This window comes from Bufo gargarizans, chromosome 5 (genome assembly GCF_014858855.1).
Source record: "Bufo gargarizans isolate SCDJY-AF-19 chromosome 5, ASM1485885v1, whole genome shotgun sequence".
NCBI classification, from domain to species: domain Eukaryota; kingdom Metazoa; phylum Chordata; class Amphibia; order Anura; family Bufonidae; genus Bufo; species Bufo gargarizans.
This window is the reverse complement of record NC_058084.1, coordinates 204,621,774-204,641,924: the sequence shown is the minus strand read 5'-3', so window position 1 is coordinate 204,641,924 and position 20,151 is coordinate 204,621,774. Positions and strand designations below refer to the sequence as shown.

At 42.2% G+C, this 20,151-nt stretch overlaps 1 protein-coding gene across 1 annotated transcript in view; it reads right to left on the bottom strand.

Annotated features, from left to right (window-relative positions):
- Nucleotides 1-20,151, bottom strand: part of BBS9 (Bardet-Biedl syndrome 9) — a 394,796-nt gene that overhangs the window by 240,768 nt on the left and 133,877 nt on the right.

Genomic DNA, 20,151 nt, shown 5'->3' with positions numbered 1-20,151 from the left:
ATCCCTGGGGTCAGACCCCCACCATTTAGATACTGACGACCCAACCTGAGGATAGGTCATCAGTAAGAAAATCTCAGAAAACCCCTTAAAAGCTTAGTTATCAGCAGTAGTTTTGATGCCGGCAGCCGCTGGTACCAGGTGATTGGAGGGTTGCCAGGTTTTGGCCCGCCATCCCCCAATTTGATATTGGGTCATCCACATTGTTAGCCTGAAATACCCCTTTTTACCCCTCTTGAGGAACCAGCACATTTGTGCATTAGATAGCCACACAACTCATTCAGATGGCAACCATATATATTTTCACATTCACGTTGACTTGGACACAGTGCTAAATAAAAATAGTAAAAACAGCCCATTGTACGTTATATATGATATTTAGCGTCGCAGGTATTAAATTGTGAAGTGGGCAAGTATTCACATACATTCTAGTTGTGTTTTTGGTTGGACCGCGCTGCCTCAAAGTCCCAGAAGAAAATTCATCAAGTCAGAGCCATTTAAACTGATGGACATGGGTAAACATCGAAAGCAACCCGAAGCCTTCTTCACTCCTTTACGTGCTTCTGTGGAGAACCAAAGGTCGCAGCAATAGTGAAGCACTGTCACCCAGGGTCAAAAATAAAAGGGGTTTATTATACTCACAATGTATCAATAGAATAAAAGCAGTGTATACAGAGATCAAACACCCGACCCGGGTTTCGCTTCAAGCTTCGTCAGGGGTGTCTGCTCAACCCGTTCCAGGGATGTCTTTTAAATAAATAGGTGAGTGCAAGTCCCACCCACACAACAGGCAAACAAATACACTTCCCCACTGCTATATATGAAAAATAAAGACATCCTATAACCATATATAAATCTTTAACAGGATTCCTCTTTTCATAATCTTATCGCACACAAAACGTACACAATATCCTCCCTCTCGTGGTTCCTGTTCATTCACAAAATACACAACCCTATGTCATCCCTCACATGACCCCTCTCAACAGATCTATCTACACCTATCACAAACTACACCTCCTTGTTAATAAAAAAGGAGTTTGAATACCTTACTAATAGGTTCCCAGTTACCCCTGTCATATACTTTCTGCCCAAGGTTCATAAAAGCCTGGCAAAAAAAATCGGTCAAGCCTGGCCAAAAAAATCGGTCAAGCCTGGCAAAAAAATTGGAAGACCGATAGTGTCTGGGATCAACTCACTTACTAGCAGGCTGATAGAATATGTAGGTCAGTTTCTCCAGAAATATTTGAACTGTCTGCCATCTTATTTGAAAGAAATTCCAGTAGCGTTATCGATCTAATGAAAAATCTTGGCAGTTGTCATGAAAAAACCTGCTTGGCCACAGTAGAAGTGGGGTCCTTGTTTATGGTTATTCTGAAGGATTTGGAACTTAGAGCTATTGAGGAAGAGTTGAATAATGATCTGTCGATGTCAGAGGAACAGGCAAAGTTAATTCTCAAGTGTGTCGACTTCTGCCTCTGCCACAATTATTTTGGGTTTAAAAATAATTATTATGTACAGCGAACTGGGATGGCGATGGGGACGAAATTCGCCCCCAGTTTCGCTAATTTATTTATGGGCCTCTGGGAGAGAGAAACCATTCAGCTGGTCCTGAATAAGATGACACAGTATGGAGAGTTAAGAACATGACGTAGGTACATCAATGACTGCCTGCTCATATGGAAAGGGGAGAAACAGGGTGTTGTAGAATTTATTAGAGGGGATAATATGTTCAAAACCAAAATATTTTTTAAAGAGACTGATGTAAATGGCTATATAGATACAACCAGTTGCCACTATAGCCTCGAAAGGGCAAATCAAAAGAATATACAGGAATTGTACTAAGCTGGAAGATTATAGGGAACAAAGTGAAGTTATAAATTATAAATGAAAGAAACAGAAATTTTAAGATCAAAGGGCAAATTACCTGTGAGACCGTTGGAGTGATCTACATGTTGTAGTGCCTGTGCGGCCTCCAATATGTAGGCCGAACAATGAGAAAGCTTAAGACAAGGATCCAGGAACATATCAGGAACATTAAAAAGGGAATGGAGACACATATTGTCTCAATGCACTTTAAAAAGGTGCATCAGAAGGATCAAAGTGGTTTGCAATTTACAGGAGTGGAAGCGGTAGAGCCATATTGGCGCGGGGGAAACACAATATTGCAAATTAATAGGCGAGAAGTCGAATGGATCTTTACCATTGATATATTGCAATCAAGGGGTATAAACGTGGAATTTGATCTAAAGCCGTGCCTGGTATGAGACAAATGATGTTAGTTGTAATAAGGACCTTCTATGGAAGGAGGTGTAGTTTGCGATAGGTGTAGATAGATCAGGTGAGAGAGGTCATGTGAGGGATGACGTAGTGTAGTGTATTTTGTGAATAAAGGGGAACCACGGGAGGGAGGAGATTGTGTTCGTATTGTGTGCCGATAAGATTACGACAACACTGTTAAAGATTTATATATTTTATAAATGGTTTTAGGACATTTTTATATATTATGTGATATATGCAGTGGGAAAGTGTATTGGTTTGCCTGTTGTGTGAGTGGGACTTGCAATCATCTATGTATTTAAAAGACCTCCCTGAAAAGGGTAGAGCAGACGCCCCTGATGAAACTTGGCGCGAAACCCGGGTCAGGTGTTTTATCTCTGTATACACTGCTTTAATTCTATTGAAACATTGTGAGTATAATAAACCCCTTTTGTATTTGACCCAGGGTGACAGTGCTTCTCTATTGCTGGGACCTTTGGTTCGCCACAGAAGCACATAAAGGAGTGAAGGAGGCTTCGGGTGGCTTTCAATGTTTACCCATGTCCATCAGTTCGAATGGCTCTGACTTGGACACAGTGCCAATTTTGGTAAGATCTTACAGCTGAGCACTGAAGATTGTAGCAGCAGGAAAGGTCAATAAATTGCCCAAAGTTCGAAACCTTAAAAAAAAGACAAAAAAAACCCCCTGCAATTTATATAATACAGATTATTATTTTTAACAACTGTACATTTTTGAATGCACACTAATTACAATATTAAAGATATAGTTAATCTAATTCCCTCCTTCACTCCCCTTTTTTCTGGTGGATAGCCCCAAACTTTTTAGCACGTTATTTCTGTTAGTTTAACCTTCAGAAAACGAAATAGAAAAGTTTCACTGGCAAAGTACTTTTCATTACAATAACACAAAGCCAATAAAAATGGTAATCAATAAAAAAGAAAAATCACAAGCTTTAGAGATTGATTCATAAGGGAATCATTTGAGATGATGTAATTATATATATAATTATATTTTTGTTTAAAAGTACAAACCATTCCTGCAGTATTCCATGACATGACTACAGAGTGTACCAAACCTAATGAGCGCCTCAATACAGCCACTGTTCTCATTAAATCTAATTTACAAAAAAATGCATTTCTATACAAAATAATGGAAAAAACACTACTTTCCAAACCTCTATCTTATCTTATATAGCTTAATTTACAATGTGCCTGAAATCGACTCCTGAGTTTCTGCGAAAACTATTACCACTTTTGGCACATGCATCATGTCACCTGCAAATCCAATCACCTTCGCATAAGATTTTTACAATAGATCATTCAGTTGTCTAAAGCAATACAATCCCTCAGTGTGACACGTTTATAGTTCAAGAAATCAATGTCACATGTCAACTTATGTGTATATATATATATATATATATATATATATATATACACACACACACATACATATGAACACATATATATATATTACACAGTACAGACCAAAAGTTTGGACACACCTTCTCATTCAAAGAGTTTTCTTTATTTTCATGACTATGAAAATTGTAGATTCACACTGAAGGCATCAAAACTATGAATTAACACATGGGGAATTATATACATAACAAAAAAAGTGTGAAACAACTGAAAATATGTCATATTCTAGGTTCTTCAAAATAGCCACCTTTTGCTTTGATTACTGCTTTGCACACTCTTGGCATTATCTTGATGAACTTCAAGAGGTAGTCACCTGAAATGGTCTTCCAACAGTCTTGAAGGAGTTCCCAGAGATGCTTAGCACTTGTTGGCCCTTTTGCCTTCACTCTGCGGTCCAGCTCAACCCAAACCATCTCAATTGGGTTCAGGTCCGGTGACCTGGAGGTGTGTTTGGGGTCATTGTCCTGTTGAAAAATAAATGATGGTCCAAATAAACGCAAACCGGATGGAATAGCATGCCGCTGCAAGATGCTGTGGTAGCCATGCTGGTTCAGTATGCTTTCAATTTTGAATAAATCCCCAACAGTGTCACCAGTAAAGCACCCCCACACCATCACACCTCCTTCTCCATGCTTCACAGTGGGAACCAGGCATGTAGAGTCCATCTGTTCACCTTTTCTGCGTCGCACAAAGACACGGTGGTTGGAACCAAAGATCTCAAATTTGGACTCATCAGACCAAAGCACAGATTTCCACTTGTCTAATGTCCATTCCATGTGTTCTTTAGCCCAAACAAGTCTCTTCTGCTTGTTGCCTGTCCTTAGCAGTGGTTTCCTAGCAGATATTCTACCATGAAGGTCTGATTCACACAGTCTCCTCTTAACAGTTGTTCTAGAGATGTGTCTGCTGCTAGAACTCTGTGTGGCATTGACCTGGTCTCTAATCTGAGCTGCTGTTAACCTGCGATTTCTGAGGCTGGTGACTCGGATGAACTTATACTCCGCAGCAGAGGTGACTCTTGGTCTTCCTTTCCTGGGGCGGTCCGCATGTGAGCCAGTTTCTTTGTAGCGCTTGATGGTTTTTGTGACTGCACTTGGGGACACTTTCAAAGTTTTCCCAATTTTTCGGACTGACTGACCTTCATTTCTTAAAGTAATGATGGCCACTCGTTTTTCTTTACTTAGCTGCTTTTTTCTTGCCATAATACAAATTCTAACAGTCTATTCAGTAGGACTATCAGCTGTGTATCCACCTGACTTCTTCACAACCCAACTGATGGTCCCAACTCCATTTATAAGGCAAGAAATCCCACTTATTAAACGTGACAGGACACACCTGTGAAGTGAAAACCATTTCAGGTGACTAACTCTTGAAGCTCATCAAGAGAATGGCAAGAGTGTGCAAAGCAGTAATCAAAGCAAAAGGTGGCAATAATAGCATAAAGTGTAAACGGCCAAGCAGGTCCAAAGGCAGATTGAAGCGATCCAATCTCCCAAAAATTTTAAAAAAAAAAAAATTCCACGGCACTCCAAAAAAGTTTAATAAATGTGACTTTTATTCACCAACGAAACATTTTGGTCCGCACACTGGAACATTCCTCAAGCCACTGGAATGCTCTTCCACTCCACCATGATGACATCATGGAGCTGGTGGATGTTACAGACCTTGAACTACTCCATCTTCCATTCGAGGGTGCCCCACAGATGTTCAGTAGGGTTTAGGTCTGGAGACATGCTTGGCCAGTCCAGCACCTTTAACCTCAGTTTCTTTAGGCAGTGGTCGTCTTGCAAGAGTGTTTGGGGTCGTTATCATGTTGGAATACTTCCCTGCGGCCCAGTTTCTGAAGGGAAGGGATCATGCTCTTCTACAGTATGTCACAGTACATGTTGGCATCTATGGTTCCCTCAATGACTTGTATTTCCCCAGAGCCGGCAGCACTCATGCATGCACTGTGACACTCCCACCACCGTTCTTAACTGTAGGCAAGACACAATTGTCTTTTTAAGTTTTTAATCACTTTTATTCAACTATTTAGGGGGAGACAAGGTGACTAAAAATGGTGGTGTGATTTTTATTGTTTTTTCCATATGGCGTTCAAGGAAAGGGCGCAGGGCTAGAACCTGGGCACTCTTGACGCCTTGTTCTATTCACCATAACAGAGACCAATTATGGGTAATAGGATTTTGAAGCTCTCCATGTAAAGCTGTGCTTTGTGCAAGCAGCTTACCATGGCAGGCCTTCAGCATCGCCCAGGCTCCCATGGCAACCAATAGGAGCCCTGACATTTCACTGCGGGGTTTCCGACTGGAAAGCTGAGGGAGCAGTCTCCCTATGACTAATCTCACAGATGTTGTGATCGCTGTTGAATGTGGCATCTATGGGCTTAACTGTTTTCAGTGTGATCACCATTCCTCGTCATTGCAGCTGGGCGTCTGCTGTATTATACAGCTGGCACCTGCCATGTATGGAGCAGGCTCAGCACAAAGCCCGCCTATTAGTGCCAGTGAGGTTACCGGGATCACTGCTAGGCTGAAGCCTCCGCCTAGCTTACCCATGGAGAGTCTGGTACGTCACAAGATCTCCAGAAAACTCCCTTGCCCTGTGCAATTTAACACAGGGCAAGGGAGAGCATCAGAGCATGAAATGCTCCGATACTAATGTCAGAGGGGCTGAGTGGGGGAAGAAGGAGCGCTGAACCTGGAAAAACCCCTTTAATACAAGGCCCTTACTAATGTATTGTGATTGTCCATATGGCGGTCCTTTGCAGGCTTGATTCACTTTTAGATCACATTATGCACTGCTCGTATCCATGGGTTACGACCACCCTGTAATCCAGCAGGGAGCGGGGGTCGTGGTTGCACGCTATAGGAAAAAGTGCACACCAAAGGGTGGCCAGGACTACAGGAGCACACATCGGCCGGTTCTTTTTCCTATAGTTGGATAGCATGACCACCACTGCTGGATTGCAGAGTGGTCATAACCATGGATATGAGCAGTGTATAATGTGATGGAAAAATTAATCAAACTATCAAAGCTACAAAAGTCCAGCGTGACCTAAGAGACTACCAACAAAATAAGGTCTTTAGGTGGCAGAAAACGTGAGATAGGAGACGCTCCATATCTAGTAATTCGGTTACCTCTGAAGAAGAATGTGGACAACCTTTTTTAGGTGAGGCCCAGACGTGGACAAAGAGAAGTACAACCTACGTACCCCATCTCAGAAGAGAATAAATGGGAACAACAGCGACAAGAACAAATAATTCAAGAACTGAAGGTAATTCATTTATCTAGTATTACCCTTAGTGTTCCCCAGATACAGGTGTTACAAAAAGGTCTGTCCTTTTCCCCTGTTGGGAAATTTGACTTCCTTGAGGCAGTGAAGGATTTAGAACTTTTCTCCCGTAAATTACTGTTGAAGAAATACTTCAACAAGAAGGATGATAAATTAGTACCTGTGAATGTAACCGAACAACAGGCACTTCAGGATCTTATGTCCCGCTTAGAGGAACAAGAGAGCCAGCCTGGGATGCCTGCCCCTGTGCACCTGCACCGGAGATCACAGACGTTCCCTCCCAGGTCACTCTGTCCAGTGGTGGATATATTCACCAAGTTAGTGAAAGAGGATTTCAAGAAAATTTCATCCAAAAAAATACAGAGACAACCTTACTCCACCACAAAGGAAAGCTTTGAGGGAACTTAAATCTCTCAAAGAGGTGGGTTTTAAAGAGGCGGACAATGATGTGATCTGGACGGTGCAGATGTACGAGCGGGAGGCCTTCAGGCAACTCAATGAAAAAGCATGTTATATGCGCCTAGATGGCAACCCTTCGGTTAAATACCGGGCGGAATTATACATGCTACTACAGGAGGCAGTGACCCATAATGTTAACAGTTCCAAAATGATGGAAGGATTGATGGTGGAGTCTCCAGTCAGCCCCACATTATATTTATTGCCCAAGGTACACAAAAATGCCACCAATCCACCGGGACGACCGATCATCTCGGGGATTGGTGGATTGTGTGCCAATATTGGGAAATTCATTGATTTTTATCTTAAGGGCTGTGTGGAGACCTTGCCATCCTTTGTGCAGGACACATGTTGAGGTGATTGGATGGGTTGTGCCTGGAGGATGATATAATTCTGGTCACCTGCGAGGTGGAGTCCCTGTATACGTCGATATGCCACGACCAGGGTCTGAGGGTGTCTAGATACTTTCTCACAATTACGAATCTGGACCATGATCTGATTGAGTTGATTTTGAGGTTATTGGAATTCTTATTAAATCATAATTATTTTCTTTTCAAGGATCGCTTCTTCCTGCATCTCCAGGGGACTGCGATGGGGGCGCCTTGTGCGCCCTCGTATGCAAATTTGTTCCTGTGGCTGAGGGAGGAAGAAATCGTCCAGAACTCGGTGGGCTTTGACGCGGCTCAGCTCTGGTCGAGGTATATCGACGATGTGTTTTTCATCTGGCAGGGCTCCACGTCTCAGTTGGATGACTTTTTGGACGCCCTCAATGTTAATGAGTTTAACATCAGGCTCACTTGGAAGTACAGCCCAATTGAGGTCAACTTCCTTGATATTATAATTAAAAAGGAGAATAGGGGGATGGTAGCGACAGATGTACATAGGAAACCCACGTCGGTAAATGCATTGTTGCATGCCACTTCATCGCACTACCCCAAGGTAATACAGGCCATACCGAAAGGCCAATTTATGAGGATGAGGCGTATATGCTTCAAGGAGGAGAGGTTTGAACAACAATCTTCAGACCTCACGCAACGCTTCCTAGATAGGGGATATCAGATGGGGGTGGTGACAAAGGGTTATGAGATGGCCAAAACCAAGACGAGGGAGGCCTTACTGTGTAGAAAAAAGCCATTTGAGAAATCTAAAGATGGCTTAGTTAGATTCATCACTCCCTTTAACAATGAATGGCGCAGAATGCAGGAGATAATGAAAAGGCATTGGTCAGTGTTGATGACTGACAGGGATCTGCGGTCATCTCTACCCAATTATCCCCAAATTACTTGGAGAAGGTCCAAAACCCTGAAGGACATGTTGACGAGTAGTCATTATGTAGCTGGTATTCCCAAGGGTATCTTTGGGGGCAAAGGTCCCCCCATGGGGTTTGAGAGCTTGTGGGAAATGTGCTGCATGTATATACATGGAACGTTCCACCACTTTCTATGACGCCTCCGGGGACTCGGAGTTTAAGATAGTTCATTACATAACCTGTACCACTGAGAGAGTCGTATACTGGCTAACTTGTCCGTGCCGATTGATTTATATCGGCATGACAACAAGAGCCTTGAAAACTCGGATACTGGAACATCAGCAAAATCCACACAGCCTCACAATGTGAAAACCAGGATGTGCATGAATTACTGTTCCACGGCATTTCCTTATTTGCCACAATAGTGATCCGAGTGTCCTGAGGGTAAGAGGGATTGACAGAGTGAGGCTGGGGGTGCGAGGTGGTGACGCTAAGAAAGCGTTACTACAAAAGGAAACAAAGTGGATTACTGTGTTAGATACAGTGGTTCCAAGTGGGTTAAACGAGTATAATAGCTTCAAGTCATTTTTGTAAGACGTGAATTTTATTATGGGCATATAAGTGTTTTCTTTTATATGTATGTGTCTAATTTTCATTTTTTGTTTAGATTTAAAATGGAGTAAGATTGGTTGGTAGACCCCTATTGAGCATTCCCATAATGGACCCCGATTGAACACTCTTCATGGGACTGTCATTCATCATCAGAGAGGAAGCACCCTGTACATTTTTTGGGCACTATTATGGTTATATTTTTTGTCATGTCAAAATCGATGATGAATATAGATTATGTATCTATATACACTTTGGGTTTTGTTTTTATAGGATGGATGTCCCATCATCATGGGTGGTCTAGTCCGCCTTAGGTGGACAGCTTATCCATATATTCGTTATTTTTATGCGGCTGTGGTGGAGCCCACCCCCCACTGCGCACGGCGGACAGGTCAAGTCTGCTAGGTGGATTGGCTTCTCTGCTGTAGCCCACTGGGGGGGTGGGTGCACCAGCAGCATTGTATTCAGCACCAGGGTGGGGTATCACCAGGGGTCTGTCCCATCCTCTTTTGGACATATGCCTCACTTATTTATAGTGGGGGCGGATCTGACCCACCACTGGCGGTTGCGGCGCGGCTGATTCCTAGGTTTACCTGGGATCAGTTGCCCTGCAGCCGGCTATTGGGGGTTGGACTCGCTCATCATGTAATGCACTTTTTATATATTTGGCAAATATTATTGACATGAAATATCACTGTAATCACAAATGGTATCTGAGCACACACGCACTTTATTCCTCTGCACGGAGGTTTGGTGAAATGTAAAGATCATGTATCTATTCAGTGATTTGTGCCTTCCCTGTATGAATGGATGAGAGGATGTCCCCCCCCCCCCCTTCCTTCTCCCCATAACTTAATTATGGTAATATATATATATATATATATATATATATATATATTCTTCTATGAGATGATATTGAGATTATATTTGTATTTTATAAATTGACCTATGAGCCGATATGAAGATAATTGAGAGGTGTGTTGAGTTATAGATAATTAGCTTTAGTACAATGATTGGTGGTTGCTTATAGTAGTTGTATTCAGGACCTGGGAGCATTTCAGCTATGGTTGAAGGACCTGGGAGATGGTCACATGTCTATGACGTCAGGACCAGGTAGCGATCATGTGATTCCCTCCCTCCCACCTCCTCCTTCCTTCTCTCTATAACTTAATCATGGTAATGTAAATACATATTCTTCTATGAGATGAGCTTGTGATTATATTTGCATTTTATAAATTGACCTAAGAGCTGATATGAAGATAATTGAGAGGTGTGTTGAGTTAGGCTACTTTCACACTTGCGTTCGGAGCGGATCCGTCTGGTGTCTGTACAGACGGATCCGCTCCTATAATGCAAACGCTTGCATCCGTTCAGAACGGACCCGTTTGCATAACATTTTTTTTTCAGATCTGATTTTTCACTTCGTGAAAAATCAGATCTGACAGTATATTCTAACACAGAGGTGTTCCCATGGTGATGGGGACACTTCACGTTAGAATATACTAAAAGAACTGTGTACATGACTGCCCCCCTGCTCCCTCCACCCCTGTTTTTAACTCATTGGTGCCCAGTGTGGGCGGCCCCCCTCCCTCCCCCCCGTTTTTAACTCATTGGTGGCCCTCCCCCCGCTAATTAAAATGACCTCCCCCCCCCCCCCCCCCCATCATTGGTGGCAGCGGAGAGTTCCGATCGGAGTCCCAGTTTAATCGCTGGGACTCCGATCAGTAACCATGGCAACCAGGACGCTACTGCAGTCCTGGTTGCCATGGTTACTTAGCAATATTAGAAGCATCATACTTACCTGCCTGCTGTCTGTGACCGGCCGGGAGCTGCTCCCACTGTTAAGTGACGGATCATTAAGCAATGCGGCGCACAGACCTGTCACTTACCAGTAGGAGGAGCTCCCGGCTGGTCACAGACAGCGCAGCAGGTAAGTATGATGCTTCTAATATTGCTAAGTAACCATGGCAACCAGGACTGCAGTAGCGTCCTGGTTGCCATGGTTTCCGATCGGAGTCCCAGCAATTAAACTTGGACTCCAATCAGAACTCTCCACTGCCACCAATGATGGGGTGGGTCGGTCATTTTAATTAGGGGGGCCACCAATGAGTTAAAAACAGGGGGGGAGGGAGGGGGGTACGCCTCTGTGTTAGAATATACTGTCAGATCTGAGTTTCACGATCTAACTCAAATCAGATGGTATATTCTAACATATAGGCGTTCCCATGGTGATGGGGACGCTTCAAGTTAAAATATACCATTGGATTGGAGAAAACTCAGATCTGATGGTATATTATAGGAGTTTACATTGAAAGTCAATGGGGGACGGATCCATTTGCAATTGCACCATATTGTGTCAACGTCAAACGGATCCGTCCCCATTGACTTGCATTGTAAGTCTGGACGGATCCGTTTGGCTCTGCATGGCCAGGCGGACACCAAAATGCTGCAAGCTGCGTTCAAGTGTCCGTCTGCTGAACGGAACGGAGGCCAAACGGTGCCAAACTGATGCATTCTGAGCGGATCCGCATCCACTCAGAATGCATTGGGGCAGTACGGATCAGTTCGGGGCCACTTGTGAGAGCCTTCAAACTGAACTCACAAGCAGAGCCCCGAACGCAAGTGTGAAAGTAGCCTTATATATAATTAGCTTTAGCTGTATACAGGACCTGGGAGCATTTCAGCTATGGTTGAAGGACCTGGGAGATGGTCACATGTCCATGACATCAGGATCATGTGACCAGGTAGCGATTATGTGATTGGGGGATGACGTGGCTGACGCATGTGCTGTGTGATTGCCACCCGGAAGTGCTGGAATCAGGTCGCATTTTAATGACCAGGGAGCACTGAAGGAGGCTGTTTCACAACATGAACACCCCTGGTACAGATGATCATGGTTAGTGATAATTAATCCCTCCTCTTTAGCCTTTATATGCCCAAATTTGTCTTAGTGTGTTTGTACCTCCTGACAAAGCCTACGTGGCGAAACACGTGTCGAGGTTGAAGCAGTGGGGGAACCGTGTCACCATTTTTCAGCAGCAACATGGGTAGGTAACATGGTATCTGGATTAGGGTGGGACTAGTGGCTTGCAGTTATTGTTATATGCCATCTTTATGAGTAGTATTGCACCGTCCATTTATACCCTACAGCATCCATTGTTTGGACGCTGTGAATAAGAGCTAGGTAGTTGTTCAATACTAGGGAACAGCAATTACATCCGCAACTACCCAATATTCACAGCTTCTGTCAATTGTCTGTTACCTGCTGTATATGGTCACATTATCCCCCATTGTGATTCTCCACATTGTAGAGCCCTTTTGTGGCCCAGTCTCCATGTTCTGTCCCTTTTGAATCTCCCCTGTAATGATCATGTGATTTATATTGAATAAAATTAGATTTTTTTACCTTGTTAAATCCTTGCTCTTTTTTTGTAGTAGGTTGCAGTAGGTTGGGGAGTGAGGTTCAGTTTTTGGGTTATTGTAGGCTCTAAATGGAAAAATTAATCAAGCCAACAAGGGAGGCAATATGGAGAATCACAATACATTAGTAAGTGCCTCGTATTAACTTTCTCTACATGATAAATGTCATTTGCTGAAGTGAGAGAAACCATGAGGCATGGAGGTACTAATGTAATTAGACTCTGTGCCTCACATTAATACATGCACACAGCATAAAGCATATACCTTTCAAACTGCAGGAAACCTCCTGCAGCAAGACCTTCCTGGATGCTGATAAGTTAAAGGACCTTTGATGATGCCATCACCATGTGACCAGTAACAAGTACATGTTACTGGTCACATGGAGATGACATCAAATGTCAGAAAATACAGTAAGAACCAGAAGAAAAAAAACACCTACTCAACATTAAAGGGGGGAATTACTATTTACAGATATAATGCAGGGGAAGAAAAAGATAAGGGAGGGCTGATAACTGAAGAACAAGGCATTTTGTCTGTGATAAGATATACAATAAAAATTCTGATATTTACCTGTACTATTGTTGTATACAAAGTTGTGCTCATATAAATGGGTTTTATGCAAATAATGTGAACTTCCTAGTATATGTCAGTTCCTCAATATATCCAAGTGGATAAATAAATTAGGGGCATAGCTATATGGAGTACATAAATAGCAGTGGGATCTGGGCACTAGCACTTGAAGGGGCCCTGTCAGCCACAAAAGAGACTATTATTATAAAGGACATATAATTGAAGGGGGCCATGTTTCGACTGGTGCCCAACAACTTCAAGTTCTGCCTATTAATACAATTAAGAGTATTATTAGGTATGCCCAGGTTTTCTGCCGTTTGTTCTCAATGTTCTTATTCCGGTTGTTCACATTCACTAGCAACAAAATAATATCTTGAGACCCTTTTAGGATTCGATGATAAGCATGAGTAGCCTATCAATGGGCATAAAATGCAGATGCGCATGCGGCAGAATATACCAGTATTTGGGTAAGGAAATCTCTACTACTAATCTCTTGTGGGGGAGCTAAACTGGATGAAATGGCTGCTGGAATGCTCACCTCATGGTAGGTAGGTGCCCTACTGTGAGTATTTTTTTATTTTGTCTTCTCATGGAAAGTGCACCAGATTAAATAAAAAAGCAATTGCGCCCTACTTTCTTTTGCTATTTCATAATAGCAGGATTCTAAAAATAATTCTGTAGAGCCCTACTGTATGTACAGTCGTGGCCAAAAGTTTAGAGAATGACACAAATATTAGTTTTCACAAAGTTTGCTGCTAAACTGCTTTTAGATCTTTGTTTCAGTTGTTTCTGTGATATAGTGAAATATAATTACACGCACTTCATACGTTTCAAAGGCTTTTATCGACAATTACATGACATTTATGCAGAGTCAGTATTTGCAGTGTTGGCCCTTCTTTTAATCGGAGTTTGTCAGAATTAGTGGGTTTTTGTTTGTCCACCCGCCTCTTGAGGATTGACCACAAGTTCTCAATGGGATTAAGATCTGGGAAGTTTCCAGGCCATGGACCCAAAATGTCAAAGTTTTGGTCCCTGAGCCACTTAGTTATCACTTTTGCCTTATTGCCCGGTGCTCCATCGTGCTGGAAAATGCATTGTTGCACCAAACTGTTGTTGGATTGTTGGAAGAAGTTGCTGTTGGAGGGTGTTTTGGTACCATTCTTTATTCATGACTGTGTTTTTGGGCAAAATTGTGAGTGAGCCCACTCCCTTGGATGAGAAGCAACCCCACACATGAATGGTCTCAGGATGCTTTACTGTTGGCATGACACAGGACTGATGGTAGCGCTCACTTTTTCTTCTCCGGACAAGCCTTTTTCCTGATGCCCCAAACAATCGGAAAGAGGCTTCATCGGAGAATATGACTTTGCCCCAGTCCTCAGCAGTCCATTCACCATATTTTCTGCAGAAGATCAATCTGTCCCGGATGTTTTTTTTGGAGAGAAGTGGCTTCTTTGCTGCCCTTCTTGACACCAGGCCATCTTCCAAAAGTCTTCGCCTCACTGTGCGTGCAGATGCGCTCACACCTGCCTGCTGCCATTCCTGAGCAAGCTCTGCACTGGTGGCACTCCGATCCCGCAGCTGAATCCTCTTTAGAAGACGATTCTTGCGCTTGCTGGACTTTCTTGCTTGGACGCCCTGAAGCCTTCTTAACAAGAATTGAACCTCTTTCCTTGAAGTTCTTGATGATCTTATAAATTGTTGATTGAGGTGCAATCTTAGTAGCCACAATATCCTTAGCTGTGAAGCCATTTTTATGCAATGCAGTGATGGCTGCATGCGTTTCTTTGAAGGTCACCTTTGAAGGTTAACAATGGAAGAACAATGATTTCAAGCATCACCAGCATAATGATCTCCAGCCTTGTGCTCGTCAACATTCTCACCTGATTTAACAAGACGATTACTGAAATGATCTCAGCAGGTCCTTTAATGACAGCAATGAAATGCAGTTGAAAGGCTTTTTTGGGATTAAGTTAATTTTCATGGCAAAGAAGGACTATGCAATTGATCTGATCACTTCATAACATTCTGGAGTATATGCAAATTGCTATTATAAAAACTTAAGCAGCAACTTTTCCAATTTCCAATATTTATGTAATTCTCAAAACATTTGGCCACGACTGTACATATATTTTACAGGTAGGTACTTCATGCCTAGTGTGCAAATGTGTTTTCTGTGACAATTCTTTTTTTTTTTTAAATCTACTTTCGTTGACATCAATTGGCATCAGTTCAGAAAAAGGAAATTCATGCTCTCTGTACGGATTAGTGTGTAGCCAAGAAATAGCCCAAAAGCTTTTTAACAGCTATTTGATGAGAACACTCTTATCCTTGTAGGTGTTAGCAGTTCATATTGCACAGGTTATAGGTTAGCTCAGGTTCTTTTTGTATTGTTATTCAAGCATGAGTGAATCCCAGAGAGTTGCGTTACAGATTATCACCAGTAGCTTGACTTCTCAAAGGTCGGAAAGGTTCGCTTGCTGTGAAAGAAGAGAAAGTGGAAATGTAGCTTGTAAAACTAAAAGGCAGAAAAAAAAAAAGATAAGAGCTCTCTCCTCACATGCAGAGTAGAAAAGCAAAAATGAACTAAAGCAAATCCCTTCATCATTATTATTATTCATTATTAAAGAGCCCTTCATTCCATAGCGCTGTACATATGGGGTATACATACCTAATACAGACAATTGCACTAAGCATGAACAAGACGAGATACAGACTGGTACAGAAGGAGAGAGGGCCCTGCCCGTGAGGGCTTACAACCTTCACTAACCTAGGAGCAGTAAGATATAAAAATAAATGAAACATATCTGCCACACATGGAGTGCTTTCCCCTATACTGACCTGTAGTGCAGGAAGAGACATTTCAATACCAGCAGTCCCTGAATGGCAGCTCACCTGACATGTAAAAGACTGGCACTGTATAATGCCATTAGTAACTGCACTTTTATGTATTTTACCAACTAACATATTCTGTAAAGCCTTAGATTGATTTTCATCACCCACTGTCCCCATTAAGGCTCACAATATAAATTCCAAGTTGACCTATCAGTAAGTGGCATACTACGTGGAAACCCAAGAAACCACAGGGAGAACATACAAACTCCATGTTGCCTTTGCTCTCATTCAAGCACCGGAAACCATCGTTGAAAAACATCATTGCTAACCACTGAGCCACAGCTTGTCTAACAATAATTATTTAGGGCAATGTGACTAAGGCCTCATGCACACGACCGTTGTTTGTCTCCGCATCAGTTCCGCCGATTTTAGCGTTTCAGATGCGGACCCATTCATTTCTATGGAGCCGTTGAAAATGCGGATAGTGCACCGTTTGACATCCGCGTCCGTTATCCATGGTTCCAGTCCGTCAAAAAAATATAACCTGTCCTATTCTTGTCCGCGGACCCATTCAAGTCAATGGGACCGCTAAAAAACGCGGAGGCACACAAAATTGTCATCAGCTTCCCGCGTCCCTGTCTGTTTTATTCCTATCATTTGCATGGCAAACCTGTCTTAGACTTTTTTATTACCTTCCTTTATGTCTGGCAGTCCTCCAAAAATAAAGGAAGACACACGGAAACGGATCATGGAACAACGGAACCCCATTTTGCGGAACGGAAACACAACAACAGTCGTGTGCATGAGGCCTAATACTGTTTGGGGGACACTGTGCTTCACAATTCTTGTTGGGGGATACATGACACTGCAGCTGACAATGTGTGGGTGCTATTGTAGTAATCATATATTTAAAAGCATGTACCATACCAGATAGAAGGGTCACTGAAAAGTTTTTTTTTGCCCCATTCCGAATTTGTCACACTTAAAGTTTCTGATCCTAAAACTACTTTTAATATTAGAAAAAAAAGAAAAAAAGACAAGCCAAAAAAAAAAAAGTGTTAATCTATTTAAAGGGTTCAGAAAAAGAACCAATGCTGCTGATATTCCAAATTTACTGAAGGACACACGGCAAAATGTTTCGATGTGGACATCACATCTTCCACATAAAACATACTTGACAGGGTATATATAGCTGAAAGAAAATTACACCTAACAGAAAGCAACCTTTGATCTTCCAACCAAACATGCAAACAAGGCACACAAAATACTTAAAAAAATACAAACCGGATTCCAAAAAAGTTGGGACACTAAACAAATTGTGAATAAAAACTGAATGCAATGATGTGGAGATTGCAAATGGCAATATTTTATTTGTAATAGAACGTAGATGACAGTTCAAACGATTAATCCGAGTAAATGTATCATTTTAAAGGAAAAATACGTTGATTCAAATTTTCACGGTGTCAACAAATCCCCAAAAAGTTGGGACAAGTAGCAATAAGAGGCTGGAAAAAGTAAATTTGAGCATAACGAAGAGCTGGAAGACCAATTAACACTAATTAGGTCAATTGGCAACATGATTGGGTATAAAAAGAGCTTCTCAGAGTGGCAGTGTCTCTCAGAAGCCAAGATGGGAAGAGGATCATCAATTCCCACAATGTTGCGCAGAAAGATAGTGGAGCAATATCAGAAAGGTGTTACCCAGCGAAAAATTGCAAAGACTTTGCATCTATCATCATCAACTGTGCATAACATCATCCGAAGATTCAGAGAATCTGGAACAATCTCTGTGCGTAAGGGTCAAGGCCGTAAAACCATACCGGATGCCCGTAATCTCCGGGCCCTTAAACGACACTGCACCACAAACAGGAATGCTACTGTAAAGGAAATCACAGAATGGGCTCAGGAATACTTCCAGAAACCAGTGAACACAATCCATCGTGCCATCCGCCGTTGCCAGCTGAAACTCTACAGTGCAAAGAAGAAGCCATTTCTAAGCAAGATCCACAAGCTCAGGCGTTTTCACTGGGCCAGGGATCATTTAAAATGGAGTGTGGCAAAATGGAAGACTGTTCTGTGGTCAGACGAGTCACGATTCGAAGTTCTTTTTGGAAATCTGGGACGCCATGTCATCCAGACCAAAGAGGACAAGGACAACCCAAGTTGTTATCAACGCTCAGTTCAGAAGCCTGCATCTCTGATGGTATGGGGTTGCATGAGTGCGTGTGGCATGGGCAGCTTGCATGTCTGGAAAGGCACCATCAATGCAGAAAAATATATTCAGGTTCTAGAACAACATATGCTCCCATCCAGACGTCATCTCTTTCAGGGAAGACCCTGCATTTTTCAACAAGATAATGCCAGACCACATTCTGCATCAATCACAACATCATGGCTGCGTAGGAGAAGGATCCGGGTACTGAAATGGCCAGTCTGCAGTCCAGATCTTTCACCTATAGAGAACATTTGGCGCATCATAAAGAGGAAGGTGCAACAAAGAAGGCCCAAGACGATTGAACAGTTAGAGGCCTGTATTAGACAAGAATGGGAGAGCATTCCTATTTCTAAACTTGAGAAACTGGTCTCCTCGGTCCCCAGACGTCTGTTGAGTGTTGTAAGAAGAAGGGGAGATGCCACACAGTGGTGAAAATGGCCTTGTCCCAACTTTTTGGGGATTTGTTGACACCATGAAATTCTGATTCAACATATTTTTCCCTTAAAATTGTACATTTTCTCATTTTAAACTTTTGTTCCGTGATTTATGTTCTATTCTGAATAAAATATTAGAAGTTGGCACCTCCACATCATTGCATTCAGTTTTTATTCACGATTTGTATAGTGTCCCAACTTTTTGGGAATCCGGTTTGTAATAAATAACTGAATACTTATATAAAGTGCAAATTAAAAGGAGTACATTGATTGTAATATACCGTATTTTTTGCTTTATAAGACACACTTTTTCCCCCCTAAAGTGGGGAGGGAAAGTCAGTGTGTCTTATAAAGCGAACCTGCCCAGAAACATGGCTGCAGTACGGGCCCCAGCGTGCGTGCTTTCTGGTTGCACTGTATAATGGCAAGTATGTTTTTATGTTAAGTTCTGAAAAAAATAAAAATAAATTATGAACACAGAGGCTACTTTCCAGTTTTATTTTTTATGTAATACAGAAACAAAGAAGACCAACTGTATGGGTAAAGATATCATCGGCATCTGTTATTTATTGTCCGGCTAAAGAAAAGTAATTTCATCTACTTCGAATGAAAATAGATGCAACTTACTAATAGACTTTCATTGAGAAAGATCCTTAAATGGGATACGCTATGATTGATGTAAAAAATAAAAATCAGACATCATATAGTATATTAAAATCTCTTTCAAAGCTAAAACCAGCCCTGTACCCCTACATGGAACCAGAGATCTCCCCATTCATCGCTCCAATTGTTCTGCTAGATTAATTTCAGGTTGGAGGCTCAGGGGGCGTGTCCTTTCTGATGCAGCTCTTTCACTGCAACTACCACAGCATATGGTTAGTGGCAGTTAAAGATTTAAACTGAGCACGTGCGACCACCTCAGTGAGATGGACGGTCTCTGGCCGTGCTTTACAGGTTTAAATATAGAGATAATCCCAAGAGTCCTAGATGTGAGGGAGACACAGAATTTTTTTTACACCTTATTTGGGATTGTCCCTTTCTAATAGAGGCTAAAACGGGCATTGTGTACCCTTTTGCAATAAGGGCTGTGATTCTGGGTGATGTGAGTGAGGTAGAGATATGTAGGAAAAAGCTTATCAGTAGAAAATTAATGCTTGCTAAAATTGTTGTGGTTCATTACTGGTGTACAGAAAACTCCCCCCAGATGAGTGAATGGGAGAATTTGATCCAGCTGGTCAAAAGATATGAACAGATATATTACAGAACGAAGAGTCGCCCCTATGTAGGGGAAAAAATCTGATATCACTGGACATAGGATTTTTTTCCCTTCTCTCTCCTCTTTCCTGGCGGTTACATGGGTTTGGTAAATTACTTTTGA